The sequence below is a fragment of the Herpailurus yagouaroundi genome, unplaced genomic scaffold (assembly GCF_014898765.1).
Source record: "Herpailurus yagouaroundi ecotype Mexico unplaced genomic scaffold, PumYag 184, whole genome shotgun sequence".
Classification (NCBI taxonomy): Eukaryota; Metazoa; Chordata; class Mammalia; order Carnivora; family Felidae; genus Herpailurus; species Herpailurus yagouaroundi.
The window spans coordinates 13,813,382-13,827,441 of NW_024412415.1; the positions used below are offsets into that span (position 1 = coordinate 13,813,382).

General features: G+C 38.6%; 1 protein-coding gene across 1 annotated transcript in view; it reads left to right on the forward strand.

The window, feature by feature from the left end:
• SEMA6D (semaphorin 6D) overlaps positions 1–14,060 on the forward strand; it is a 575,796-nt gene that overhangs the window by 388,286 nt on the left and 173,450 nt on the right. The window contains exon 4 of the mRNA XM_040492593.1: positions 8,436–8,467. The gene's annotated coding sequence lies outside the window, so the exon portion shown is untranslated. The remainder of the gene's footprint in view (positions 1–8,435; positions 8,468–14,060) is intronic.

A 14,060-nucleotide genomic window follows, 5' to 3' on the forward strand; every position in this document is an offset into this window, starting at 1 on the left:
GTTTAAACCACAATTTATTGTTATCTCTCATGGTTTTGTGGGTTGGCTGGGTTCAGCTGGAGGGATCTAGATTGAGGTCTGTTATGAGCTGAATTGTGTCCCTCGAAAACATACATTGAAGTCCTAATCCTAAGTACCTCAAAATGTGACCTTACTTAGAAATAAGGTCTTTATAGATATAGTTAAGATGAGGTCATCCTGGAGTAGAGTGGGCTTTTAATCCAATATGATTGACATTCTTATAAGAGGAAAGAAACACACAGGGGCAATGCCGTGTGATGACAGAGGCAGAGAATGAATCGATGCAGCTGTAATCCAAGGAATGCCAAAGATTGATGGCCACCATCAGAAGCTAGGAAAAGGCAAGGAAGGATTCTTTGCAGAGTCTCAGAGGGAGTATGGCCGTGCTGACACTTAATTTCAGACTTCTAGCCTTCAGAACTGTGAGAGAATAAATTTCTGCTCTTCTAAGTTATGCAATCTGTGGTACTTTGTTACAGTATTCCTAGGAAACTAATACAAACTAATACAGGATCTCTCTCCTACAATTGCAGACAGATCTTGACTGGAACTGCAGTCATCTGAAGGTTCTATTGGGCTAAATGTCTAAGAGGACTTCCTTCACTCACAGGGGATGCCTCACCTGGGATGATAGGAACTGCTGGGGGCTGGATGGACATCGTTCTCTTTCTCCACTCCACCTCTCCACATAGCCAGTTTGGGTTTTGAAATAGTACAGTAATCTCGTGTTGATTAGACTCTTTATATGGCATCTAGCTTCCCTAAGAGCAAGTGTTACAGGAGATCCAGGTGGGAAGTGCAAAACTTCTTTTGACCTACCCTCAGAAGTCACATGATGTAACTTTTTTGCGTTCTTCTAGCCAAAAAGTAAGTTCTAAGTCCTTCTCAGCTTCACAGAGAGGAAACTACACAGGGACATGAATGCCAGGAGAAATGGTTTGTTGTAGGGTCCTTTTTATGGACTGGCTAACACAGAATGAGGATTGGAGGCAATTATTTAAAGAAGTGTGAGTTACAAGGACTAAAAAGGTTGATAGAAAGTTTTCATTTGTTTTTTGATTGGAGATATTCACGGGAAAGATGTACTAAAAGTTGAAAGCTTTAGATGATAGGAGAAATACCTCTTTCATTGTATCAGGAGAGAAGCAGGGGAGGATGGGTAGAGACACATAAATGTGTGGATAAAGACTGCGATGTGGATGTATGGAAGTTTCAGGATGTTGAGAGCTCCCATGTATTGACTTCTACTGTCTCTGGGTTTGAAGAAGCAAGATTATCTACTGACACTGATAAGAAATGTAGAAGAGAGAGAACCTGGGGACAGTGACTTTTTGAGAGAGCCACAGTAGAAAACAGAACAGGAAAGAGACTTAACTGTAGTAAAAATAGGACAAAAGACCCCAACACTAGTCAGTATAAAATAATAAACTGTGCAGGGGTAGGATGAAATCCATGGGGGAGCAATTATTACCCACTGTCTGGCACTCTTGCTGATATTTTCTGAGTCGTCTAGCTATAATGTGAATCCCAAACGTGAACTAGATGTTATTTCTGAAATCAAGGTAATGGGAGCTGGGAAAATATGATCATTGTTTCATAAGTACATTTCATTAAAAATCAATACCTTTATATTTGGTAGGCCATAAGAGAAGGGTTAGTGGGTAAGAAAAATGTGAAAAAGAGTTTGCACATCTTATCTAAACACATTTAGAGAATGTCCTGCCCTGTTGTTGTGGACCAATACCCCTTCATTGCATTCAACTGTACTTGGAGTGGGAAAACAGGACCGAAATATGCATTTTTTTTTCTGACTCAGACAGCACAGATTAATTGTATCTCATACAAACTTGGAAGTCATGGTTGAGCCATTTTGCTGTGAATGACTTCCTGGGTGTGGGTGAAAGGCAGATCTATTTTACTCAGTGTTAATTTCAGCTGTAAGTGTGACCATTTTTGTCAATGATCATGGACTGAGTTTCTGTGATTAGTCATTTAACTGAATGGTACTTGCAAGCTAAATAGAGTGTTTACAACAAACCCCTTACTTAGGAGATGGAGACTACGTCAAATTGCATCCTATGAAAATTACATAAATAAAAATTTGCATCTAGAAGGGCCCTTCATGAAAATTATGAAAAGATTGTAGCATTTTTTATGTGCATTGTATAGTGGCTTTGTAACTGACAAATTGTAAATATAGTCCATAATACTTTACATCCCACAATTATGCATCAAAACTGCACATATATATATTGCTTGGTTCATTAAGAAAAGTGACAATGTTGGCAATCACATTAATTGTTTTTCTTATCAGATTAGTGACAAAGTACCATAATGAACATAACCTTCCAGAAAGCATTCAGTGATGGAATAAACAAGAAGCTAGGTCTTGGCACAGGACAGATCATGAAAAGATTGACTTGCCTATATGCCTCTTCCTGAGACCCACAGGAGTACTTCTCGTCTCTGATAAGTGTCCTTGATTCTAACTCAGTCTGGAATTTCAGAAGTATTCACTCCTCTTTGTCCCATGGTTATTCAAGAGAAGATCTATATTCTCAATCCAAATAGAGTTATATGAGAAATTTGGAAAATGAGCATTTTAATTTAAGCTCTTGGATTTGGACAATTGCCTGAAAAGACTTTCATTTTTTAAATAATCGGAAGAAAAGCTTCAAATGTTAGGACATTCTCCTTTCTTTCAAAAAATTGAAAGAAATGATTTCAAGGTGAAGTGACATCACAGTCAATTATGCCTGAGGAAATTTAAATTTATCAGTGCATAGACAACATAACTCACCATCTCCTGCTCAGCAAGAGGGACAGGTGCTGTTAAGTCGTACAAACTTGGAAGGATAATATTTGTTTCTCTGTAAAGCTGAAATCGTTATAGGACTCATTTTGCCCAATTTTCCCAGGTACAAACACATTCCTTGCCTTGAGTGTAGAAATTTCACTTCTTTTGCCCTGATCCCAGGGGGGATTCTCATTCCCCTCCTTCTCCATCTTTTGCTTTTTAAAGGCCAGTACTTTGAAAATACTTCCCCATTTCTGAAGTTACCAAACCCAACATGTTACTAACAACTGAGATACTTACATGTTTCTCAGGGATATCCACAGGTATATTGTAAATAGGTGTTAATTACAATCATTACATCAGTGAGAGAATTTACAGAAAACATTCATTCATTTGTGCTTTGAATCTGCCGTTATGTGGAACCCATTGGACCCTGACACTGTCCTAAGCTCTATACTTTAGGATATGAACTTCCCAACACAAAGTGGACATTTAATGTTTATTGAATAGGTAACAGTGCCTGCTTCCAAGAAGCTTCCCATCTAATGTGGGAGGCAGATGTGTACACAGAAAATTACAATACAATTTGATGAGTATTCTAGAATAGGAGTACCTACAATGAGAGCACAGGGAAGCAAGGAGCCAAGCTTGGGGAAGTTGCAAGAGACCCAACAAAAGTGGTGTGTAGGTTAGATTTTGAGGAATGCCTGGGTGTTTTTCAAATGAAAAATAAGGTTGGAAAAAGTGTGTCTGAGGGTGTGTGTGTGTGTGTGTGTGTGTGTGTGTGTGTATGTATGTAGGAGTTCTAACACAGGCATTCTAAGCAAGGGGAATAGTGTGCACAAAGGTGTGGAGGACAAAACAATGTGGTCTGTTCTGGAAATGGTGTTTACCGTAACTGAAATCCAGAAAGTGTCCGGATGAGGGATTGCAGAGTTTAAGAGCTTAAGCTTTGCCACTAGGGAATCAGATGATGGTCTAGTGAGAGACAAAGGTCACATAAAAAAAATTAGTAATTCTTCTAGTTAGGTGGGGGTAGACTAGGTTGAAGAGAATCAGTAGGCGAGACAGAGGTAATTAGGAGGCTACTGCACCAGTCCGGGTACAGCTGATGGGGTCTGAAACAGACCCATGACTGGAGAACTCAGAGAAGGAGCCTGCTTTGGAAAAATGCTTCCTGAGGAAGAAAGCACAGGCATCATGGTAACAAGTCATTTGGGTTAATGTGTACAATGGAATCATCTTAGGGTACAGTGAATGAAGCATTGAGAGAGAAGGAGCCTGGGTTCCTGGAAGACCCCTTGGTACAGAGTCCTCATTCTACCAGGCCTATTTCTGAACCAGTGGTCCTAGAAGTTTTGTATCAGAATCACCCAGAGGGCTTGACAAGCCTCTAAGTAGTTAAGGCAAGCATCTCAAAAATTTGCATTTCAGGGCGCCTGGGTGGCTCAGTCGGTTGAGCGTCCAACTTCTGATTTTGGCTCTGGTCATGATCTCACAGTTCATGAGTTTGAGCCCCATGTTGGGTTCTGCACTGACAGCACAGAGCCTGCTTAGGATTCTCTCTCCTTCCCTCTCTGCCCCTCCCCCTGCTCTCAAAATAAATACATAAACTTTTTTTTATAAAGGAAAAAAATGGCATTTCTAACAAGTTCCCAGGTGATGCTGGTGTCCTTCCCTGGGGCCGCATTTTGAGAACCACTGCACAGAACAATGTAATTGTATATACCAGAGAAAAATAGAAGTTATGTTGTTTAAGCCAATGTTATTTTGGTCTCCTTACACACAGCTGAACTTCCCAAAATTATCGGGAAGAAAGAAGACCTAGAAGACATGGCTTGCCCTGATAGGGGTGGGAGAGCACCATCCCACTTATGAAGACCTACCTTCCTCCAGGACTTGATTCTGGACTGGCCTTGTGGTGCCACCTGCAGTGTTGGCTCACCCCCATTTCACTTCACCAGTATTTCTTGAGTGTAGGTCAGAGATTCCTCCGACGTTACCATTAGGGAATGGCAGAATGGTGGGCCTGTTAGCTATAAGTGGCATGTCAGGATGTGGTGCTGATTGAGGGAAAATCATGGAATGCTTGTCTGCAGAACACTAGTTTTGCAGAATGAAACACAGGTACTGTGTTTCCTGGGGTAAATAATTTTTTAAATGATAGATGAAATTAAGTTAACATTTTGCCTTATTTCAAGAGAACTCTAAATCTATAATATTTTTCACTAAGAATTTATGAAAGGGGGTTATACTGTGAGGCACCCATAACCACCACCACACCCTTTTGTTCTAAAACCAGGAAATCTTTATTTAGAAGCATCTCAGGGGATGAGCATTGTATCAAATAAACCCAGGGAAATGCTGCCCTTAAGTTCTTTGTAGAAGAATTTCAGAGCAGTGGCTCCCAAAACGTAGTTCATAGACCACCACTGGTTTGTGACCAAGTTATTATGAATCTATAGCACTATGGGAAACTTAAGGATAATACAGTATTTTACTAAGTTTTTCTTTCAAGTTAAAAGTGGTCTTTATTTTGAAATTAGGTGCTTCCTATGCTTTTAGTGTTAAAGTTTTCCTTTCCAGTGAAATGATGGCCGTAGGAGAGATAATCAGTTTTCAACATTTTTATATATGTTTTAAATTTAAAGTTGGCATCTTTATACTAGTCCTTTTGTTTTAGCTTAATTATATCATTCTGTTAGATTCCTATATATCATCTAGTCTGAATCTAACATTTATTGATAAAGGAAGTAACGTCCTGAGGCTGATAGAAAGTGTTAATAATACGTTTATTATCATTTATGTAAACTATGTGTATCAGGAACTTCATGGCACGTCTATGGGCACATGAGTGCCTTTCATAACATTAATTATGCTAGGAAGCTGAAGGGTTTGTGCTGTCACAAGGAAAACATGAAGTGTTTCATGAATTGATGGAAAATTAGAACCAGCAGGATGCCATGTGTCCATTTCACTATTTTGCTTCGAAGCAAATGCAAGACAGTACATGATTGATTATGATTAATTGTATTTACTTACATAGGTCTTTTTGTGGATATTTCTATCTGAACTGAGAAGGGGTAAAAATTAAGCAGACACCTGGGAATTATTTAAGATCACAGTTAAAATTTTCCATTAATCTTTCACATCACCCCTTTTGTAAAATAATCCTGAAGTTAGTTAATCTTCCTGCATAAAAGCTGCTTCACCTGAAAAAATGAAATGATTGGGCTAATTTTTTTTCTGAAGTCCTTCCAACTGTAAACTTCAAGGACTCAATGACTTTACCTGGAGTTAAACAATGAATAAGGACCACATTAATTAGTGTCTATATTCCATAAACTTTCTCCTTTTTCAGCGATTTATAGATTACCAAAGCATAATAATGTTTAGGGCAGGTCAGATATCTGGAAATCATAAAGGAGAAGGAAAAACATCTGCAAATAATGTACAAGTTGTACTTATAAATTAAATACTATTTTTTTCAAACTTAAAACTCATTGCATGTGTATTTTAAGATGGAATATCATTTTTTTTCACATTAGAGAATTGTTTTACTCAAATATAATATTCACACATAAAACCATATTATAAATATTCAACTTAATGAATTTTCTCAAACTGAAGACACTCCTATAGCCAACAACTTAGAAATTCCCACACCTGTGCTACCTTCTAGCCATCCCCTCCCATCACCCAAGTGACCACTATTTTGACCCTAACACCATATATCACTTTTTGTTTATGTACTTTAAATAAATGTTTCAGATATTATATCTTAGTTAATGTCAGTCATTTTTTATTAAAGCATAATTGACATACAATGTTATGTTACTTTCAGGTATATAACATTGATTCAATAATTCTATACATTACTCAGTGTTCACCATAATAAATGTAGTCACTATTACCATACAATGTTATTACAATATTATTGGCTATATTCCCTATGCTCTACTTTTCAACTCTATAACTTATTTAGTTTATAGCTAGAAGTCTGTACCTTTTAATCCCCCTTATCTATTTCATCTGTCCCCCACCCCCTTCTCCTCTGTCAACCACCAATTTGTTCTCTGTATTTAAGTCTGTTTGCTTTTTGTGTGTGTTTGTTTGTTTTATATTTTATATTCCACATGTAAGTGAAATCATTTGATATTTCTACATCTGAATTATTTCACTTAGTGTAATATCCTCTAGGTCCATCCATGTTGTCACAAATAGCAAGATCTGATGGGCATTGAGGAGGGCACCTGTTGGGATGAGCACTGGGTGTTGCATGGAAACCAATTTGACAATAAATTTAATATTAATAAAAAACCAAAACAAATAGCAAGATCTCATTTATTTTTATGGTTAATATTCTGTTGTCTATGTGTGTGTGTATATATATACACATACATGCCATATATATATGAGAATATATATATATATTTATATAAGAATTTTAATACACTTTCAGAACTTGCTTTTTCTATTTCCTTCCCTTTTTGAACTTTCCTGTATTCCTGAATGTTGATTTTCTTTTTCTCTTTAAAATCCAGTCCACTGTTGTGTACAAAGCACTCTTTCTGCCCTAAGGCTAAGAATGTTCTAGGTGAGCTAATCAATCAATTTTTGCCCATTAAGAAGGAGCACTGAAATAAAAAGAATGCTAACCTTTAGATTGATTTGGTAGTGGTTTGTTAAATAGTTTTCTTTTTCTTTGTCTTTTTCTTTTTTTAATGGCAAAACATCAAGAGGAAAAAGAGTCATACCTTAAAGGAAGGAAAAGCTCCTGGTCCCGGGGAATTGTGTGACATTTGGGGAAATTTTTTCAAATCTTGAAGTATTGATCAACCCTATACTGCATCACCTGGTGGTGGTAGTGTTATTTTAAATTAAGTGTTTCTAGTCCAAGTTAGAAGGTATGCATATTTAAAATGTAAAATAAATGCTTTCGGCCCAGGAAACTAGGAACATGACATGATGTTCAGCTTAACTGAACACCTAACTCAGCAACAGCTTTTGCACGATGCTGTTCAAAATACCTTCCTTCAATTTTCAGACACTTAGGCTTATAGAATTGATAGTGTAACTGATTTATTTTGTAGGATGTGAAGCTTCCAACTTGTTATTTCCAAATGCAGGGTGTTATATGACTGATCCTAATGTGTGCTCTTCCAGCCCAACTGTTAAATTAGAGCAGTTCATGAAGAAAAATGAGATACGATGTTGCATTTCATGACACAGGGTGTTTCAGCATGAAGAAAAAATATTCTCATCTGTGTAGGGAGATAAAATAAGACAGAGTGGACCAGAGATCTTCAAGTTGTTGAAAGTTAAAGAAAATAATAATGTTTGACAGCTACAGTGTCTACTCTGCCACAGTTTTTTATTCAAGAGGATGCTTTTCCTTGGCCGAACATATTCCTAACTTAATAGAGGAACTAAATACAGCAGTTGGATTCAGGTCAGAATCCAGCTTGCCTTACACCATTCTATTACTTCAGGCAAGAGAAAATGGCACGTGGATTTACTAAATTAATAGACATACCACAGCCGTATTTAATACAGTATCATGGTGGCAAAAGTCAGAATAATAGAAAATTAATCCATCTTTCTTTTCTTTTTTCAGACTTTTGACCACACAAGCCAACCTTCTCCAAGGTAAGCAACATTATACTCTTCTCTAATTGTTGGAAGAATCCAACTTCATTTCATTGGCTTGGATACACTTTTACTGGTGTTTCAAAATCATGAGTGTCACATACAAATGTGCCTAAAATTAGGTTTTTATTGGTGGCGTTAGTGATGAGAGCATCCTAGCACCTTGATGGCTAGACTACGCAGTGGACCGGAGGGCGGGAGGCAGACAGAGAGGAGAGAGAAAGAGAGAGGGAGAGGAGAGAGAGAGAGGGAGAGAGACTGTCTTTTTCTTGCTTGATTAGCCCTTTTATGAGACAGCAGACTCTTCGTCTCTGATGTTCAGAGACAGAAGGTTTCTTTGTGAGCAGCCGCTGTGGCAAGGCTTCCACCTCTACTAGAGCCTCCTTTGGAAGGATTAAAAGCAGGGTGCCCCTCAGCATGGCCCAAAGCTCCTCAGCTCAGCTGAGGCCTTCCTGTCCAGGGCCAGCAGGACAGCGTTTGGCAAGTTGTTTAACTTTCCAGGAGTATCTGTCAGAAGTTGCAATTGAGGATGCGTTAATCTTATTAAAGAACACAATAGGAATCCTTTTTTTTTTTTTTTTTTTTTTTATTTCATTAGGAAGTCAGGATGCATTTGATGTGCACCATCTGGTTTGTGAATACAGGAATAAGTTTTTCAAAAGGGCACATTTCCAAGTTCTATGTTTCATATGCTTCAGAAGGAAGAACCCGTAAGCAGCTCTATTTTTAATGAGAGCAATGCAAAAGTTAATAAGATTGGGGTGGATTTCCAGTATGTGCCATTTCTCCTAAACTACATGTGTTTGCAGTACGTTTGGCAGACTTGTCCTGTTTAGAGGCTGGGCTTCCAATTGAAAATTTTTAAAGTTCTCCATGTGTTAATTGGAAAATAGAGAGAGGCATTATTGGAGTAAGGCAGCTGACTCCTTAGGTATTAATTATAGCTCCATCTATCATAAAGACTAGGATTTTAAAATTACCTCCTGTTATTTATTGTGTTACTTTTAGAAACTGTAAATTTTCCAATCATAAAAAAATAAAGTTAAACTTTACTGTGTATTGTATTTTTTTTTTACAAAAATCTCTTTTAAGATGCCATCACTATTTATAAACAGTAAGTAGTAACAAAACAGTGCGGAAATACAGTTTACTATTGGCCCTCTCTGTCAAGTCCTTAAAAATAGTTTTTTTATTCAAATAAAAAAAAACAGCTCTGGAATGTAGCCATCTCACTCTATATAGCATACACAGGAACATCTTTGGATCAGAAAAGCTGCTTTACAGGACAATTACTTCAGCTCCCTACATAATTTTTAAAATCCTATACAGTAACACACATGATTTGTGAGGCAATATGACGCTCTGCTTAACCTCTCAGTAATTGGAGGCATCTTCTGTTGTATTCCACAAGTCCAGCGCAGGCTGATGAAGGAAGCATAATTACATTACAGGCAATCTCATCTAAGGTAATTACAATTGTCGCCATCAATCCAATTAAAGAGGATAACCAGCTCTACTGAGTCAGAGCCATAAAGCTTTCCAACTAAGTCTAGGCTCTGGGATAAGGGTGTGATTGAGGATTCTGAGAATTTTCATTTGCCAGAATACTGTTGCTTATTAAAATAGATAACAATGTTGAGAGCGAGGGGTATGGAAAGAGATTTCATGTTGGTAGAGGTGTTTTTTTTTTTTTTTCATTTGCTAATAACTCTCTTATTTGTAACTACAGAAATCACTGTAGATTCTCAACACCAAAGCTTCAGGCCACACACAATATTTACGAAAAGATTAACAGAGCATCACAACACCATAACAGTCCACCATACCCATCTGGCATCTTATCCTCAATTGGCTCTCCATCCCATTGAGCCCTTCTGTCTTGTCCCACTAAGAGATACATTACACCATCTCCTGAGCTCCGTCCCTGTCTTTGTGCTCTATGGAGGAAGCTGGCTCGGGTAGCACCTCCCCGGAAGCTCTTGCACTGGTTTAGATGGGGTCCTTGTGGGTGGCGATATGGAATATCGCTAAGAATTATAGAGGTGTAGCGGCGAGTAGATATGATGTCCTTCTTAACGACTTCATTCTCCTCTGTCTGTGTGGTCCAGACCAAATATAAGCTTTAGATATAGGACCCAGAAAACAAGAAATGAGAATGATGTCACTTACTGTGACTAAGATTTAGAAAGGGTCCAAGAGGGATTGTATATGCCTGCATTGGATGATGGACCACATGAAGACGCTGTTGTTTTCTTTATGTTTGTTCATGTTTGAAGAGATGTAAGAGGTAAACTTCTTAGTCAAGGGGGCAGGAGGGGGGAGTTTGCTGTCTAATATCAATGGTTCCCTTAGTCACCACTTGGCATTCTTTCAGTGTTTTGTACCTTGTCTTTTCTATTTTATATCCAGAACCTTTCACCTACTTGATCATTTCCTTCTCATATATTTTCATGCTCTCCCATGGGCATTGGGACTCCTTGCCACTGTTGGATGTATCTTTTCTTTTCCACATAGAGATTTCCAACCTGCTTTAGAACTTAACTCCAGGGAACCAATTCACCATGGTGAATGGTGGAGGAAGGACCAAAGAAAGGACTAGGTAGAAAGACATCTGGGCTCAATTTTCTATTCCTCTCCTAACCAGCTCTGTGACACTGAACAAGCCACTAAAGCCAGCTGAGTCACAGTTTCCTTATCCGTAAAATGAAGCTGCTAATATCTAACCTGCCAACCTCATTTTAAAGAATATCTCAAATGAAATTATAAATGTGGGGAAAATCCTTCATAACATATAAAATTCCATACAAATGTGAGGGATTATATATACATGTGTTTATTATTATTAAGCCCACTCTACAGTGGTCATTTCCTCCTGTGGATTCCTTCAGCCCTTGCAGTTTAAATGGTACGTCTTAAAATGCTCCATTTGTGTTTCTTGGTTTATTGTTTTTGCACTTCCTGTTTGCCATTGAGTGTTTAAGAAACCTGAAGGCTGGCACCATGTTGCTTACTTCTTTTCTGTTTTTCCCATCATTTAACTTGTTCTGTAACTGCCTGCCATAGGATGATTTGTTGAGGCATTGTATAGTGTTTGTTCTCTCTGTGGTTTTCCTCCCACCACTGCAAGCACATGGCCCAGCTTGGGCCTCAAGAAAACGTGCTGCACTATCAGACAATAAGCACATAAAGGGCCAGGGTAGGAACAGAAGGCCAGAGGCCCTCTTCGTTGCTTTGGCAATGACTAAGACCATGGCCAGATGCTGAAAGATGGAGAGGAAGAGGCTTCAATAATAACTGAGCTTAGATTTCTCATCTGTCTAGTAACATAGAAATCGGGGACCAGGGGCGCCTGGGTGGCTCAGTCGGTTGGGAGTCCGACTTCGGCTCAGGTCATGATCTCGCGGTCCATGAGTTCAAGCCCCGTGTCAGGCTCTGCGCTGACAGCTCGGAGCCTGGAGCCTGCCTCGGATTCTGTGTCTCCCTCTCTCTCTGCCCCTCCCCCTCCCATGTTCTGTCTGTCTGTCTCTCTCTCTCTCTCTCTCAAAAAAAAATAAACATTAAAAAAAAAAATTAAAAAAAAAAAAAAAAAGAAATCGGGGACCAAATTAACTTGATTTATTTAAATGAAGAAATGAGACATTTTGTGCACATCTAACTGTTTGGATTAAATAAAGCTTTACATAAAGAAATGATCAACATGTAACTGTTATTACAGAATGTAACTCCTAAAATGATTCTAGAACCCATCTGATCAGATGAAAATAAAGCCTCGAGAGAAAAATAGAGCCTAAAATTCTTGAAGCTACTTAATTTCTTAGGAGTAGAAGGGATGATATATCATCACTTCTGCTATATTCTGTTGGTCACATGGACCAACTGTAATACAGTGTGGCAGGGAACCACACAAGGGCATGAATCCCAAGAAGCAGGGATCACTGTGGGCTATACTGGAGGCTGAGTTCATATCTACTGTGATTTTGCTTTCTTTATCTACAGATATTTTAAGGAAATCTGGTGTCCCCATGACTGTGGTTTCAATATTATCAAGAGTGTGATTTTTTGGTAGGTGATGATCTGACATCCATTTATTTTACTAACCTCTTACTGGCATTTGAACATGTGAGCTACTGAAACAAAAGCCTGCTGGTGATCCTCACTGGAATTCTCAAAGCCTAACAATGAGCCATGTGTCCAAATCAGACTTCTAAAGGTAGATTCTGGCAATGGAAAGATCACTAGGCACAAACTGTGGGACCTGGGCTCTGGTACTATTCTTGCTACTGAGTGGTACTATGACCTCAGTTATCCCATCTCTAAAATCTGAGAGTCAAAGGAAATGATCTATGTTGTGCCAGCTGGTACTAAAATGTGTACAATTCTAAGTCTCAAAAGTGTTTAAATCAAGTGATAAGGATCACATCAGATGTTTTTGGTCAATATGAGATCAAGGGCCTTGGAATGTGGTTAGTTGACTCGGGGAGAGTAAGACCTTATATTTCTTTTTTAAAAGTGTATGAAAAACATATATGCCTCCTTCCGTCTGTACCAAATCTTCTAAGTGACTCTCAAAATGGTATTTCCAGCATGCCGTTTGGAATTGACTGGTGTGGATAGATCACAGATCATCAAACTAACAAACAACCTTATAAATTTCCTGCTCAATCAATTCATAGTTCTAGAAACTGAGGCCCAGGAAGTTTAAGATACTGTCCTAAGGTGACAAAGTATGTTAGTGGCAGCAGCAGATTGCAATAGGAAATGCCTTGAATCCTTGTCCCTTTCTACACATACCAAGCAGTTGGTGTATTTTTCCTCCATTTATCATAAGGAAATATATGCTTATCTTTTATTTAAACAAACACACATGTCAAGAAGTAGAGAATTATAGGGGGCCTAGGTGGCTCAGTTGGTTGAGTGTCCAACTTCAGTTTCAAGTCATGATCTCGCAGCTTGTGAGTTCAAGCCCCGTGTCAGGCTCTGTGCTGACAGCTCAGAGCCTGGAGCCTGCTTTGGATTCTGTGTCTCCCTCTCTCTCGGCCCCTCCCCTGCTCACAATCTGTGTGTGTGTGTGTGTGTGTGTGTGTGTGTGTGTGTGTGTGTCTTTGTCTCAGAAATAAACATTAAAATTCTTTTTAAATGTTTATAGGTTTTAATGTGTTTAAGAAGATATTTTCATTAAAAAAAAGAAAATGTTTTCATTGAGTAGTACAGGCTTCATTACAATATAGTTCCCTGTTTTGTGAATCTTGTAAATGAGAAATTTTGTTCTTATGAGAAGAAACTTCTTTGGAGAACCATGCAATATGGGCTTGTTTGGGCCTATTTATTTTGATACGTTTGGTAGTGATGAGGCATTGGAAGGGGGTCACTGGCATTTTTTTCAGGCAAGGGAAGCTGGTGGTGGATGAGGGCTGCAGACAAGCAGAAGGCCTCGGGGGAAGATGTCAGGCTTACGCTGGGCTTCTGCCAAACATTTTTCTGGCGACTTTGTTTTCCTGTCTCTTCTCTTTGTCCCTTTCTTATCTCTTTTTGGAGCTCTTTGTACTGTCTTTGATTATAACTGAGGTCATAATTTGGCCTCAGAGAGTGTACT